At 41.9% G+C, this 14,543-nt stretch overlaps 9 non-coding genes and 1 pseudogene across 9 annotated transcripts; all 10 read right to left on the bottom strand.

Annotated features, from left to right (window-relative positions):
- Window positions 1-11,190: 11,190 nt before the first annotated feature.
- Window positions 11,191-11,309, bottom strand: LOC139401260 (5S ribosomal RNA). The gene has a single exon (XR_011632934.1). It is a non-coding gene; the product is annotated as a 5S ribosomal RNA (ribosomal RNA).
- Window positions 11,310-11,567: 258 nt separating this feature from the next.
- LOC139401259 (5S ribosomal RNA) lies at window positions 11,568-11,686 on the bottom strand. Its single transcript, XR_011632933.1, has one exon. It is a non-coding gene; the product is annotated as a 5S ribosomal RNA (ribosomal RNA).
- A 260-nt stretch (window positions 11,687-11,946) lies between these two features.
- On the bottom strand, window positions 11,947-12,065 carry LOC139401258 (5S ribosomal RNA). The gene has a single exon (XR_011632932.1). It is a non-coding gene; the product is annotated as a 5S ribosomal RNA (ribosomal RNA).
- Window positions 12,066-12,244: 179 nt separating this feature from the next.
- On the bottom strand, window positions 12,245-12,370 carry LOC139401261 (5S ribosomal RNA; annotated as a pseudogene).
- A 183-nt stretch (window positions 12,371-12,553) lies between these two features.
- LOC139401257 (5S ribosomal RNA) lies at window positions 12,554-12,672 on the bottom strand. Its single transcript, XR_011632931.1, has one exon. It is a non-coding gene; the product is annotated as a 5S ribosomal RNA (ribosomal RNA).
- Window positions 12,673-12,932: 260 nt separating this feature from the next.
- Window positions 12,933-13,051, bottom strand: LOC139401265 (5S ribosomal RNA). The gene has a single exon (XR_011632938.1). It is a non-coding gene; the product is annotated as a 5S ribosomal RNA (ribosomal RNA).
- Window positions 13,052-13,230: 179 nt separating this feature from the next.
- LOC139401264 (5S ribosomal RNA) lies at window positions 13,231-13,349 on the bottom strand. The gene has a single exon (XR_011632937.1). It is a non-coding gene; the product is annotated as a 5S ribosomal RNA (ribosomal RNA).
- A 260-nt stretch (window positions 13,350-13,609) lies between these two features.
- LOC139401263 (5S ribosomal RNA) lies at window positions 13,610-13,728 on the bottom strand. Its single transcript, XR_011632936.1, has one exon. It is a non-coding gene; the product is annotated as a 5S ribosomal RNA (ribosomal RNA).
- Window positions 13,729-13,988: 260 nt separating this feature from the next.
- On the bottom strand, window positions 13,989-14,107 carry LOC139401262 (5S ribosomal RNA). The gene has a single exon (XR_011632935.1). It is a non-coding gene; the product is annotated as a 5S ribosomal RNA (ribosomal RNA).
- A 201-nt stretch (window positions 14,108-14,308) lies between these two features.
- On the bottom strand, window positions 14,309-14,427 carry LOC139401256 (5S ribosomal RNA). Its single transcript, XR_011632930.1, has one exon. It is a non-coding gene; the product is annotated as a 5S ribosomal RNA (ribosomal RNA).
- Between the last annotated feature and the right edge of the window lie 116 nt (window positions 14,428-14,543).

Below are 14,543 nucleotides of genomic sequence, written 5' to 3'. Positions count from 1 at the left end.
TTACCAAGCCTTCAAACACCTTCCACACTGTCACCCTCTTTTCCTCAAACCTTGCCAAGTTCCTCCTTATATATACTGCATACCTTGCATGTGACAGCAAAAAATTCAATAATACAATATTCCCCCCCTTCACATGCTGACCCACTCCAAACAATACCAAACACCTCCAATCAACCCCACCCATTAACTCTTCTCCCCAGTACCTTTCTAACATGTCCCTCAACCTCACATGGAACCCAGCTACATCAACACATTCAAACATCATGTGCATCAGATTTTCATCTTTATCTGTGCATACATCACACACACGAGACACTGACCTGTCTACCTGATGTAACACCACCTTGGTAAAAACACGGTTGTGCCTCAACATAAAATCAAAATGGGTACATTCAATACTATTGAGCCTCACTACCATGTTTTCCCACAACCTCTCAACTTCCATCCCTGGAAAAACTTGCCTCCACACTTTCTCCGATGCAGGCGCCCTGACCTTCCTGGTAATAAGCGCCCAGTATACGGCCCTCACCTGGGTAGAGGATAAGGCTTGCATTTTCTCCCCACATTTCACCTGCAACACAGGCAAGGTCTCTAAGACTCCATTACTCAAATGATTGTCCAACAGCCTCACCCACTCCCCTGGAACACACTCCTTTATCCTATCATACATTCTCAACACCATCCCTTTCCTGACATCCTCATCTACCCCCCAGACAGTATCTACGATCGCCTGCTCAGGCAGGAACCCTGGCACCACCTCATACCTAAAGTCCCTCAGTCTTATCATACCCGCCTTCATTATTACCTTACTCTCCAGCATCTTTCCCTCTGATTTCAGCATTGGGTTCAGAAAAACTGGTATATTCAAAATCACCCCAATAGAGTCACACTCATAACTTACTTGCGGTAAGAACTCCGCCCAGGCCCTGAACACCTCCTGATAAAACTCAGGCACCTCTGCATACATGCTGGGCTTGAAACACATTAACAACCCATAATCTCCACAACCTCCACTCCTATGCAACCAATGCCTGAAAAACTCCTTCCACCCCTGACCCTCCTCCCCATACAAAAACCGTTGTACTCTCTTCACCCTCATGGCTTTTAACTTCACCTCCAGATCTATTAATCTCAAACCACCCCTATCATAATCTGCTATCATTACATCATGAGCAATCTTCACCCCCTTCCCACCCCACAGGAAATCAGACATTAAATTATTAATTCCCTTCAGAGCCCATACAGGCATGTCCATAACCCCTAAGGTATACACACATTTTGACATTAACAATGCATTCACCACAACCACTTTCCCCCTCAATTTTAATTTCCTTTGTTTCCAGTAATTCAGAGTCGTCTTTATTTTATTAATCACCCCTGTCCAAGTTAAGTCCCTCGCCTCCCGCTCATCTACCCCAATATTCACACCCAAAATTCTCACATGCCCCTTAACAGTCTTAAAAGGAATGTTACATGTAGACATAACAGTATCATCAGCACATAACATTTGAGACTTTTCTACATTCACCTTAGCCCCAGAAGCTCTCCCATACACATCAAAACACTTCATCAGACAATTCACACTCTCTCCATCCCGCAAAGTACAGGTGGTGTCATCAGCATAATGATGCAGTACACTGACGCCTCCCCCCGGGAGGTCCACTCCATGCACTCCTCCATTCCGCTTTACAAACGCCGCTAAAGGCTCTACTGAGACGCTGTATAGTAGTGCAGACAATGGACAACCCTGCCTAACAGACCTGCCCAGGGGAAAAGGATCAGTCAGCACACCATTACATTTCACGACACTGCACGCTGACCCATACAAAAGCTTCACCCATCCTTTAAGACGAGGCCCGAACCCAAATCTTTCCAAGGCCTCTAACAGGAACCGATGCTCCACCCGATCAAAGGCTTTATTCAGATCTAGACAGAGCACCGCCCCACCCACCTCCCCCATCTGCTTCACCACATCCCGGATAGTGCAGAGGGTGTCCACTACATCCCGCCCCGGAACTCCATAGGCCTGAGTAGGTGCTATGATGCTTCCCATCACCTTATTCAACCTATTAGCCATTATCTTCGCAAGCACCTTATTGTCGGAGTTCAAAAGGGTTATTGGTCTGTAGTTCTCTAATTTCAGTCTGCTCCCCTTCCCTTTGTATAACACAGTCAACACACCCATAGCTAAAGATTCAGGGACTACCCTCTTCTCCTCCATACACACATACACACGCAGCATTAGTGGGGCCAGTATGTCACTAAACTCACGGTAAAACTCTGCAGTAAGACCATCTGAACCCGGGCTCTTATTCAAGTTCAGGCCCAATATGGCAGCTTTAACCTCTGCCAATGTAAAATCAGCATCACACATCTCTACATCCTCAGTCGACACCCTAGCCTCTACTGCGTCTAGCACTCTTCTCATACACACTTCATCTACCCCACCCGACGTAAATAAGCCCTTATAAAAAGAATGCACTGTATTCAAAATTCCTTCCAGATCTGTCACCCTCTCCCCCCTCTCATTTATCAGCTCAGTTAGAAAACTCCTTTCCTGCTTCCTCCTTTCTAACCCCAGGAAAAAAGCAGTATTTCTCTCCCCCTCCACCACATACTGTGCTCTACTCCTCACCACTGCCCCCATGCACCTGTGCCTCTCTACGACCCTCAACTCCTCCCTCACCCTCAGGTACTCTGTCACATCATAGCCTGGGCAGTTTTCTACCTTTTCTAACTCCAATAACAGGCGAGATTTAAGAATCCCCTCCTCCCTCCTCCTTGTCACATTTGCCCGTCTTGCACTAGATATTGCCAGCCGCTTGAACTCCCCTTTTAATCCTTCCCACCACACACTCACATCCGACTCAAATAAAGGATCTGACACGGCGTCATTCACACACTCTTTCACTGCTGCCCTAAACACCTCATCCTTCAGCATACTGGCATTAAGACACCACAAACCACCCCCCCTCCCCTCCCCTGATGCACCCAGCCTGAAAAGCAGAGCATCATGGTCACTAAAAAATGTGTGTGAATACTTTACCCCCACAACCAAGTGCGCAACCTCTCTATGAGTGAGACACAAATCTATACGTGACTGCTTGAGCTCACCCCTCACCACTTGTCTTCGAGAGAACACCCGCTTATCTGGATTCCTCTCCCTCCATATATCCACCCAATCCTCATCCCTCATTAGCCTTAATAGCGCTCCCCGAGATGAGTCAGAGCTAAAATGTGCGCTACTTGAGGCATCTAGCCTATCCATCCATACATTAAAATCCCCAACAAGCAAACAGTTTTTCCCACATAATCCTCCCATAGACATAAACATAACCCTCCTCTCAATTTCATTATTAGGAGCATAGACATTGTACAACGAGTACTCCATATCTTGATAAGTGAAACCCACTCCCACCATTCGACCCACAGTGTCAGCACATAACAAATTTAAGTTAGACACAACGTCATGTTTTACCAAAATAGCTACCCCACATGCCCGCACAGTACCATTACTCACGTACATTAGTCCATTCCATCTCTGCCTTACATTATCCATATACGGCTCAGTCCAATGGGTCTCCTGAAGACATAATATATCCGCAGAGAAGGCTTCCAACACCAGCTCTAGCTTTTCTTTGCTACGAAGTCCATTGGTGTTAATAGATACAACTCTCACCATTATGACTATAAAGAGGGGATGAATCCAGTCCATCATGATTGATCTTTTTTCTTCTTTTTCTTCTTGGTTATCATGTTCCTTTTACTATCCCAACGCATTGATTTTATGTACTCCAAATCTTCCTCCGACAGCTCTTCTTCAGACTCTTTACGTTTGCGAGAGTCATCCCTTGCATTATCCACCTCCCTAGAGGAGCCCCCCTCTCCACGAGGATCGCCCTCCAACTCTACATCGTCTAGGCTTGAGCTTATCCCTCCATCCTTGGGTGCCTCCCTTCCTTCAGTACAAGGCTCCGTCTCCACTTCCTCCTCTGGCTGCCTCTGTTCTTCGTCCTCCTTCTCTCCCTGGGGTTGCTCACTCATGCCAGTTTCCTCCCCAGCTTCCTCCACCTCGTTCTCCTCCACGACACTATTTGCGCTGAAATCCTGTGATGCCCAGTCCTGAGCACCTTCCCCATGGGGACAGGAGCACTGCGCTACACCCCTCCCGCATCCAACACAACCTCGCTCTCTCCTCCCATTGCACTCTCGTGCGTAATGCCCCTGCTCACCACACTTATGACATGCGAAATCAGGGCACTCTCGTAGCACGTGCCCTGGCTGGATACACAGCCTACAGACCTTGACCTGCCGATCGTGTATTACTCTGAAGTACTCAGCCCCTTCCAACGTTTCAAATTTGGCAGAATATGGCAACGAGCGCACAGTGTCTGTGAACCTAACTTTACAGAAGCGCGTCCCATCAGCAATGTCCGTCCCCGGCCAGTAGCGCCTTTTCACCGGCGATATAGCAGACACACCCCATGCTCTTAGCCGCTCTGTGATGTCCTCGTCTGTAATATATACTGGGAGGTTTAAGAAGGATACAACCATCTCATCCAGCGATAGATCCTTTGCCATGATTCGACAGCTCCGGATTTTAAATCCATCTATCAGTTTTTCTTTCCCTCTCGCACTTGACAGCGTCACTTCAAATCGCTTTTCATCTTTGACCCGACAGCCGCAGACCAGTCCACAAACTTCTTTAATCCCTCTCAATACCTCCATCATTGTAATCTTCTCTTCTCCCATAATTTCCACAGCCACTGTTAAATTCTTTTCATATTTTTGCGCCTGTCTTGCTGCAGCGCCATTATCCATGTTTCCTTTGTTCATAGTCTTTTTTCCAGCGTTGGTCAAAGCCATTGTATCCATCCGAATAACGACAGGAGGAAAGTCCCCCAAACAGCAATATGCTGCCGGGGAACAACCCCAAACTATAAATCTAACTTAATCAATTTACAAAAAGATATTGTACTTCAAAAAGCTCAAAACTCCAACACAAACTCTCTAAAACAAACACTCAGTCTCAGCGCAATCACTCACACCTGCGTCAATCAACAGTTGCGTACTCAGGCCGGTGTGGCCGTAAGCGAGAAACTATCTCTTGGTGCACTATGTAAAGTCAAAATGAGCCTGATTAACAGCTGTTGCATTTTCACCATTTAGAGAAGCATCTTTGTGTCACTCAAAAAGTGGAAGAAATTGCATATACTGTAGCCATAATTTGTGGTACAGATTGTTGGATGAAATACAAACTAACCTTGCTTACTTATTTCAAAGCGAGGGCACATATTTCAGCCTTGTGGGAAAAAACGGACAAAGAGTTGAAATTCCACAAGGCAGTGACAAAAAGCTTACAGCACCTGGTATTCCCAGGCGGTCTCCCATCCAAGTACTAACCAGGCCCGACTCTGCTTAGCTTCCGAGATCGGACGAGATCAGGCGTACTTTTTTTTTTTTTTATTATGAAAAATCGTACAATATTTGCAACATTCAGTCAGTAATAATTAAGGATGAACAATTCACCCTTTTAATAACATCAGAAGAGTAATAGAAGAAAACCAATTTAAAACACAGTCATTCACTAATTCCAATTAATAATTAAATGCAAGTTTCCCATTTGACATTATTTCAATAAAAGTACTCCCCCACACAAACAGTTTTTCAAAATTTCCTCCCCCGTATTTATATATTATCTCTGTATCATTTTCTAAAGTCCTCCTAAAAAGACCTTCCACACTCACACATTTCCCTTCATAATGACCCATATTCCTTCTTTGTCTTACAGCATATCTAGCATGACTTAAAACATAATTAACCAAATTAAAATTCAAAACTTTACTTTTCCCATTAATACCAAAAAGAAAGAATCTCCTCCATTCCACCCCATTAAAAATCTCCTCCCCCCAATGTTTTACTAAAAGCCCTTTTAAAAACTCGTGAAAATCTTTTAACCTGCTACATTCAACGAAAAAGTGCATAAAATGTTCCACCCCCGTACCACAAATATCACATTCTCTTTTAATATCCCTATTTATTTGATGCAAAACCACATTTGTAAAAATCCTATTATGTTTCAATTTAAAATCATTGTCTTCACACTCTATAGAATTATATTTTACATTTACGTTCTTCCATATTGATTTCACATCCATATTTGCAAACACCCTTGACCACACTTTTTCCGATGCAGGAACTTTTATCTCTTTTAAAATACATTTACTATAAACCATTTTAACTTTTAACCCTGATAAATCATGTTTCTCCCCATTACTTTCACAATATAAAACCGGTAAACCCCTAGATCTTTTAGCCACCTCTTTATTTATTAAAATCACCCACTCCCCAGGAATACATCCTAATATTTTCTTGTACATATTCTCCACTGTAGTTTTACTAATCTCTTCATCTATTTCAACCACATTATCATATATTGCCTGCAACGGAAGGAACCCAGGAATTACCTCATATACTATGTCACCTATCTGCCTCATCCCAGCCCTCATAAAGTATTTACAAAACAACGTCATATCTTTAGACTTGATCTTTGGATTTAAAAATATCGGCTGATTTAAAATGTTTTCTAAGATGGTACATTCATAAGAAATATTTGGTAAAAATTGCCCCCAAGCCCCAAACACTTCTTTATAAAACAACGGTATATTTTCTAACATTTCCTGTTTCACACACATCAATAAACCATTATCCCCAATCCTCCCAACCTTATTCAAATACTCTTTAAAAAACCTTTTCCACCCATAATCCAATTCACCATATAAATATTTCCTTACCATTTTCACTCTTATTGCTATTTTCCTTACCCTTAAATCCACCAACTTCAAACCCCCCTCCTCATAACCTGCAATCAAAGTTTTAAAAGCTATTTTCACCCCCTTCCCGTCCCATAAAAAATCAACTAAGATCTTATTCATTTCAGATAAAACCCATTCTGGCATATCCAAAACATTCATTACATAAATAAAAATTGACATCAACAAGGAATTTATCACAATGACTTTCCCTTTTAACTTCAAAGACCTCCCCCTCCACATATTTACTACCTTCCTAACTTTATTTATCACACCACTCCATGTCAAATCCCTAGCTTCTATTTCATTCACCCCTAAAAACACTCCTAACACCTTAAAATAATCTTTTACCACCTTAAAAGTAAAATTCCCCTCATTAATCTTCCCAATATACATTACAACTGACTTCTCCATATTAACCTTTGCCCCTGATGCTTGTCCATATACTTTAAAACACTCCATCACCCTTTTTACACTTCCCTCATCTCTAACTGTTATAGTGGTATCATCTGCGTATTGATGAATCAAACTAAAACCTCCTTGTGGAGTCTGTACACAATTTATAAGATGATCTTTTTTTAAAAATGCTGCTAAAGGTTCCACCGATAAAACAAATAATAAAGCTGATAAAGGGCATCCCTGTCTCACAGATCTCTCAAGAATAAAAGAATCAGTTAAAACCCCATTACACTTCACCCTACTTTTTGCCTTCTTATATAATAATTTTATCCATCCTATTATTCTATTACCAAAACCATATTTATCCATTACCCTAAACATAAAATCATGCTCTACCCTATCAAAGGCTTTATTTAAATCTATGCTTAAAACTATTCCCCCCATCTTATCATGACTCATTTTATTTATCACATCTCTAATCGTATTAATTGTATCGGCAATATCTCTACCAGGCACACTATAATTCTGTGTAGGTGCTATAATATCATTTAAAACTTGCTTCATTCTATTTGCCAGGATCTTAGCTAAAATCTTATAATCCGAATTTAACAAACTAATTGGCCTATAATTCTCCAGTTTCAATTTGCTCCCCTTATTTTTATATAAAATCGTTATCAGCCCTGTCACCATAGATTCTGAAACACTATTATTATCCTCCATATATTGATAAACTTCCAATAAAATAGGTGCTAAAAAACTTTCATATACTTTATAAAATTCTGCAATTATTCCATCCACACCAGGACTCTTATTTACTTGTAACCCCCTAATCGCATCTTTAACTTCATTCACTGTTATCTTCCCATCACACATTTGTTTATCCTCTACATTAATTTGCACATCCACACTATTCAATATCTCCTTTACACACCCCTCATCCACCTCCCCTTTCTTAAATAAATCCTTATAAAAATTCTGCACTGTTTCTAATATCTCTACATAATCATTAACAACTTCACCCTTTACATTTTCAATCTCTCTAATATATGTTCTCCTCTGTTTATTCTTCTCTAAACCAAGAAAAAATGAAGTACATTTCTCCCCCTCTAAAACATACTTTGCCCTACTTCTTATAATTGCACCCTTACACTTATCTATTTCATATTTACTCAATTTTGCTTTTAAATCTAAAAACGTTTCTACATTATAATTAGGTTCACTGTCACACTTCCCCATTTCTTCATCCAATCTAGCCCTCAACTCATTTTCTTCTCTTTTCATCCTTCCTCGCTTTTTCCTTGCATATCTTATACTAAAAACTTTTATTTTTTCCTTAACCTTGTCCCACCATAAACACTTATCATTCTCTTTCCGCTTATCCTCTATTTCACATGCTATCAAAGATTTAAGGTGTTTCCCATATTCCTCATCTTCTAAATACCCTGCATTCATACACCATATCCCACCCCCTGTTCTTTCCTCATCTAAACCCACTGAAAATGTTAAACCTGCATGATCACTAAAAGTTGTAAAAACATACTTAATAGCTTTCATAAAATTCCTCAAACCTTCTTTTACTAAAACCAGATCAATCCTAGTTTGTTTCAAAACCCCTAAAACCACCTGCCTTCTAGAAAATTCTCTTTTGTCTGGATTTTCCTCTCTCCACATATCAATCATTCCTTTTTCTAACATCATCTTCTTTAAAACCCCCCTAGATACATCACTTCTAAAAATAGCTCCCCTTGTCATATCCAGTCTATCCATTTTAATATTAAAATCCCCAACTACAATACAGTTCCCCTCACACCATTTCCCTAATTCTAAAAATAAATCTTTGCGCTCTATTTCAGTATTAGGAGCATAAATATTTATAATTCTAAAAACCATATTCATATATTCAAAATCTAAAATTAAAATCCTCCCGTTATTATCATTATATATATGTTTCACATTCTCTACTACATCCTTCCTCAATAAAATTGCAACACCACTTGAATTCCCCCTACCATTGTTAACAAAAATAAAATCTCTCCATATTTTTCTTACTTCTAAAATACATACGTTGTCCCAATGTGTTTCTTGAAGACATAAAATATCGGAATTCTCCATTTTTACAATTCTTTGAAATTTTTCCATTGTTCTTAAACCGTTTGCATTGATTGACATAAAATTAACCATTCCAATAAATAGTAAAAATAATACATATTTTCTCATTTACCTCTATCTGTTGTCATGTTTTCTTCCTTTTCTATCCTTTTTCGCCTCCGCCACCGCTTTCCTCTTCCTGTAGCCCTCCCATTTTCTGTCAATCTGTTCCATGTCATCTGAATCTGAAATGGATTCTAAATCCATCTCTTCCACGTAACTTAAACTCTTCTTTCTAGTGCCTGTTGTGCTTTCTGTATCCATTTGCGTTTCCTGTATTATTGTCAGCATCTCACTCCCCTCCACTTCACCTTCTTCCGAGGCACCCACATAGCCCGAGGTCCCCCCCAAAATCTGTGAGTCCCCAGTTCCTCCACCCAGCCCACTCCCCCCCTCCTCCTGAAAGCTCCCTCTTCTTATTGCTGAGTCCATACTGCTCCCTATTTCATTCGTCTTCTGTTCGATCTTCTCCCTTCTTGCGTTCTCCGTCTCTCCACCCTCCACCACGTCCTCTCCTCCATCATCTTCTTCTGGTCTCGGTGATACATCAGTCTCCACAAAGAGATCCTGGCTCCTCTCCTCATTCACAACCTCTCCACAGTTGCACTCGTCAGTTCTCATGCGACATCCTTCGCAAAATGCCCTTTCCTTTCCACCTACACATTCTCTTGCATAATGCCCTTGCTTCCCACACTTATAACATTTGAATTCAGGGCAGTCCTTCAAAATGTGACCAGGCTGAATACAGAGCCTACAAACTCTGACCTGCTTGTCATGAATGACTCTAAAGTACTCTCCTCCTTCAAGTGTGTCAAACCTTGTAGAGTACGGCAATGATTTCACAGTGTCCGTAAATTTCACTTTGCAGTATCTTGTTCCATCTGCTATCTCCGTCCCTGGCCAAACTCTCCTCCTGATTTCAGAGACTGCTGATACACCCCAGCTACCTAGCTTGGCCAATATAGCGTTGTCTTCCATATACACAGGCAAATTCATAAAAGAGACTATAAGTTCATTGGAAACCATGTCTCTTGCCATAATTCTTGTTTCTTTAATCATAAATCCATCCATTAAGCGCTCTTTTCCTTTTCCATTTCTCATCGTGACCTCATACTTTCTTTCTCCTTTTACTCTACATCCCACCACCTCTCCACACACCTCTTTAATCGCACGTAGTAATTCCATCGTCGTGACCCTATCTTCTCCCATCAACTCCACTGCCACCGTAAATTCTTTGCCATATTTCATCTCTCCTTCATCTCCATTTTTCTTCCGTTGAGCATTTTCTTTGTCTTTGTCCGTTCCATTAGCCATTGCCATGTTGTCCGTCATTGTAAAAAACCTTAACCCAAAAAACTCTCCCCCAAGCAGCAAAACTGCAAAGGGGGAAAAAACGAACCAAACTTAAACTTGTTCAAATGCCAAAAATCTAAATTATACTTCAAAAAACGTTGAAAATAACCAAAAAAGCTCTCAAGCAAACAAACACTCACTCACTCACGACTTAATTACCAACACCTGTCTCACTTTCCAAACAGGAAGTGCTCACTCAGGCCGGTGTGGCCGTAAGCGAGAAACTATCTCTTGGTGCACTATGTAAAGTCAAAGTGAGCCTGATTAACAGCTGTTGCATTTTCACCATTTAGATAAGCATCTTTGTGTCACTCAAAAAGTGGAAGAAATTGCATATACTGTAGCCATAATTTGTAGCACAGATTGTTGGATGAAATACAAACTAACCTTGCTTACTTATTTCAAAGCGAGGGCACATATTTCAGCCTTGTGGGAAAAAACGGACAAAGAGTTGAAATTCCACAAGGCAGTGACAAAAAGCTTACAGCACCTGGTATTCCCAGGCGGTCTCCCATCCAAGTACTAACCAGGCCCGACCCTGCTTAGCTTCCGAGATCGGACGAGATCAGGCGTACTCAGGCCGGTGTGGCCGTAAGCGAGAAACTATCTCTTGGTGCACTATGTAAAGTCAAAGTGAGCCTGATTAACAGCTGTTGCATTTTCACCATTTAGATGCATCTTTGTGTCACTCAAAAAGTGGAAGAAATTGCATATACTGTAGCCATAATTTGTAGCACAGATTGTTGGATGAAATACAAACTAACCTTGCTTACTTATTTCAAAGCGAGGGCACATATTTCAGCCTTGTGGGAAAAAACGGACAAAGAGTTGAAATTCCACAAGGCAGTGACAAAAAGCTTACAGCACCTGGTATTCCCAGGCGGTCTCCCATCCAAGTACTAACCAGGCCCGACCCTGCTTAGCTTCCGAGATCGGACGAGATCAGGCGTACTCAGGCCGGTGTGGCCGTAAGCGAGAAACTATCTCTTGGTGCACTATGTAAAGTCAAAGTGAGCCTGATTAACAGCTGTTGCATTTTCACCATTTAGATAAGCATCTTTGTGTCACTCAAAAAGTGGAAGAAATTGCATATACTGTAGCCATAATTTGTAGCACAGATTGTTGGATGAAATACAAACTAACCTTGCTTACTTATTTCAAAGCGAGGGCACATATTTCAGCCTTGTGGGAAAAAACGGACAAAGAGTTGAAATTCCACAAGGCAGTGACAAAAAGCTTACAGCACCTGGTATTCCCAGGCGGTCTCCCATCCAAGTACTAACCAGGCCCGACCCTGCTTAGCTTCCGAGATCGGACGAGATCAGGCGTACTCAGGCCGGTGTGGCCGTAAGCGAAAGGTGCAATCTCAAAAAGTGGATGAAATTGCATATACTGTAGCCATAATTTGTAGCACAGATTGTTGGATGAAATACAAACTAACCTTGCTTACTTATTTCAAAGCGAGGGCACATATTTCAGCCTTGTGGGAAAAAACGGACAAAGAGTTGAAATTCCACAAGGCAGTGACAAAAAGCTTACAGCACCTGGTATTCCCAGGCGGTCTCCCATCCAAGTACTAACCAGGCCCGACCCTGCTTAGCTTCCGAGATCGGACGAGATCAGGCGTACTCAGGCCTATGTAAAGTGTGGCCGTAAGCTGTTGCAAAGATAAATCTCAAAAAGTGGAAGAAATTGCATATACTGTAGCCATAATTTGTAGCACAGATTGTTGGATGAAATACAAACTAACCTTGCTTACTTATTTCAAAGCGAGGGCACATATTTCAGCCTTGTGGGAAAAAACGGACAAAGAGTTGAAATTCCACAAGGCAGTGACAAAAAGCTTACAGCACCTGGTATTCCCAGGCGGTCTCCCATCCAAGTACTAACCAGGCCCGACCCTGCTTAGCTTCCGAGATCGGACGAGATCAGGCGTACTCAGGCCGGTGTGGCCGTAAGCGAGAAACTATCTCTTGGTGCACTATGTAAAGTCAAAGTGAGCCTGATTAACAGCTGTTGCATTTTCACCATTTAGATAAGCATCTTTGTGTCACTCAAAAAGTGGAAGAAATTGCATATACTGTAGCCATAATTTGTAGCACAGATTGTTGGATGAAATACAAACTAACCTTGCTTACTTATTTCAAAGCGAGGGCACATATTTCAGCCTTGTGGGAAAAAACGGACAAAGAGTTGAAATTCCACAAGGCAGTGACAAAAAGCTTACAGCACCTGGTATTCCCAGGCGGTCTCCCATCCAAGTACTAACCAGGCCCGACCCTGCTTAGCTTCCGAGATCGGACGAGATCAGGCGTACTCAGGCCGGTGTGGCCGTAAGCGAAAGGTGCAATCTCAAAAAGTGGATGAAATTGCATATACTGTAGCCATAATTTGTAGCACAGATTGTTGGATGAAATACAAACTAACCTTGCTTACTTATTTCAAAGCGAGGGCACATATTTCAGCCTTGTGGGAAAAAACGGACAAAGAGTTGAAATTCCACAAGGCAGTGACAAAAAGCTTACAGCACCTGGTATTCCCAGGCGGTCTCCCATCCAAGTACTAACCAGGCCCGACCCTGCTTAGCTTCCGAGATCGGACGAGATCAGGCGTACTCAGGCCGGTGTGGCCGTAAGCGAGAAACTATCTCTTGGTGCACTATGTAAAGTCAAAGTGAGCCTGATTAACAGCTGTTGCATTTTCACCATTTAGAGAAGCATCTTTGTGTCACTCAAAAAGTGGAAGAAATTGCATATACTGTAGCCATAATTTGTGGCACAGATTGTTGGATGAAATACAAACTAACCTTGCTTACTTATTTCAAAGCGAGGGCACATATTTCAGCCTTGTGGGAAAAAACGGACAAAGAGTTGAAATTCCACAAGGCAGTGACAAAAAGCTTACAGCACCTGGTATTCCCAGGCGGTCTCCCATCCAAGTACTAACCAGGCCCGACCCTGCTTAGCTTCCGAGATCGGACGAGATCAGGCGTACTCAGGCCGGTGTGGCCGTAAGCGAGAAACTATCTCTTGGTGCACTATGTAAAGTCAAAGTGAGCCTGATTAACAGCTGTTGCATTTTCACCATTTAGATAAGCATCTTTGTGTCACTCAAAAAGTGGAAGAAATTGCATATACTGTAGCCATAATTTGTAGCACAGATTGTTGGATGAAATACAAACTAACCTTGCTTACTTATTTCAAAGCGAGGGCACATATTTCAGCCTTGTGGGAAAAAACGGACAAAGAGTTGAAATTCCACAAGGCAGTGACAAAAAGCTTACAGCACCTGGTATTCCCAGGCGGTCTCCCATCCAAGTACTAACCAGGCCCGACCCTGCTTAGCTTCCGAGATCGGACGAGATCAGGCGTACTCAGGCCGGTGTGGCCGTAAGCGAAAACTATCTCTTGGTGCACTAATCTCAAAAAGTGGACTCAAAAAGTGAAATTGCATATACTGTAGCCATAATTTGTGGTACAGATTGTTGGATGAAATACAAACTAACCTTGCTTACTTATTTCAAAGCGAGGGCACATATTTCAGCCTTGTGGGAAAAAACGGACAAAGAGTTGAAATTCCACAAGGCAGTGACAAAAAGCTTACAGCACCTGGTATTCCCAGGCGGTCTCCCATCCAAGTACTAACCAGGCCCGACCCTGCTTAGCTTCCGAGATCGGACGAGATCAGGCGTACTCAGGCCGGTGTGGCCGTAAGCGAAAGTCAAAGTGAGCAATCTCAAAAGAGTGGATGAAATTGCATATACTGTAGCCATAATTTGTAGCACAGATTGTTGGATGAAATACAAACTAACCTTGCTTACTTATTTCAAAG

The sequence above is a fragment of the Oncorhynchus clarkii genome, unplaced genomic scaffold (genome assembly GCF_045791955.1).
Source record: "Oncorhynchus clarkii lewisi isolate Uvic-CL-2024 unplaced genomic scaffold, UVic_Ocla_1.0 unplaced_contig_1120_pilon_pilon, whole genome shotgun sequence".
In the NCBI taxonomy this organism is placed as follows: domain Eukaryota; kingdom Metazoa; phylum Chordata; class Actinopteri; order Salmoniformes; family Salmonidae; genus Oncorhynchus; species Oncorhynchus clarkii.
This window is presented reverse-complemented; position numbering and strand designations above follow the sequence as displayed.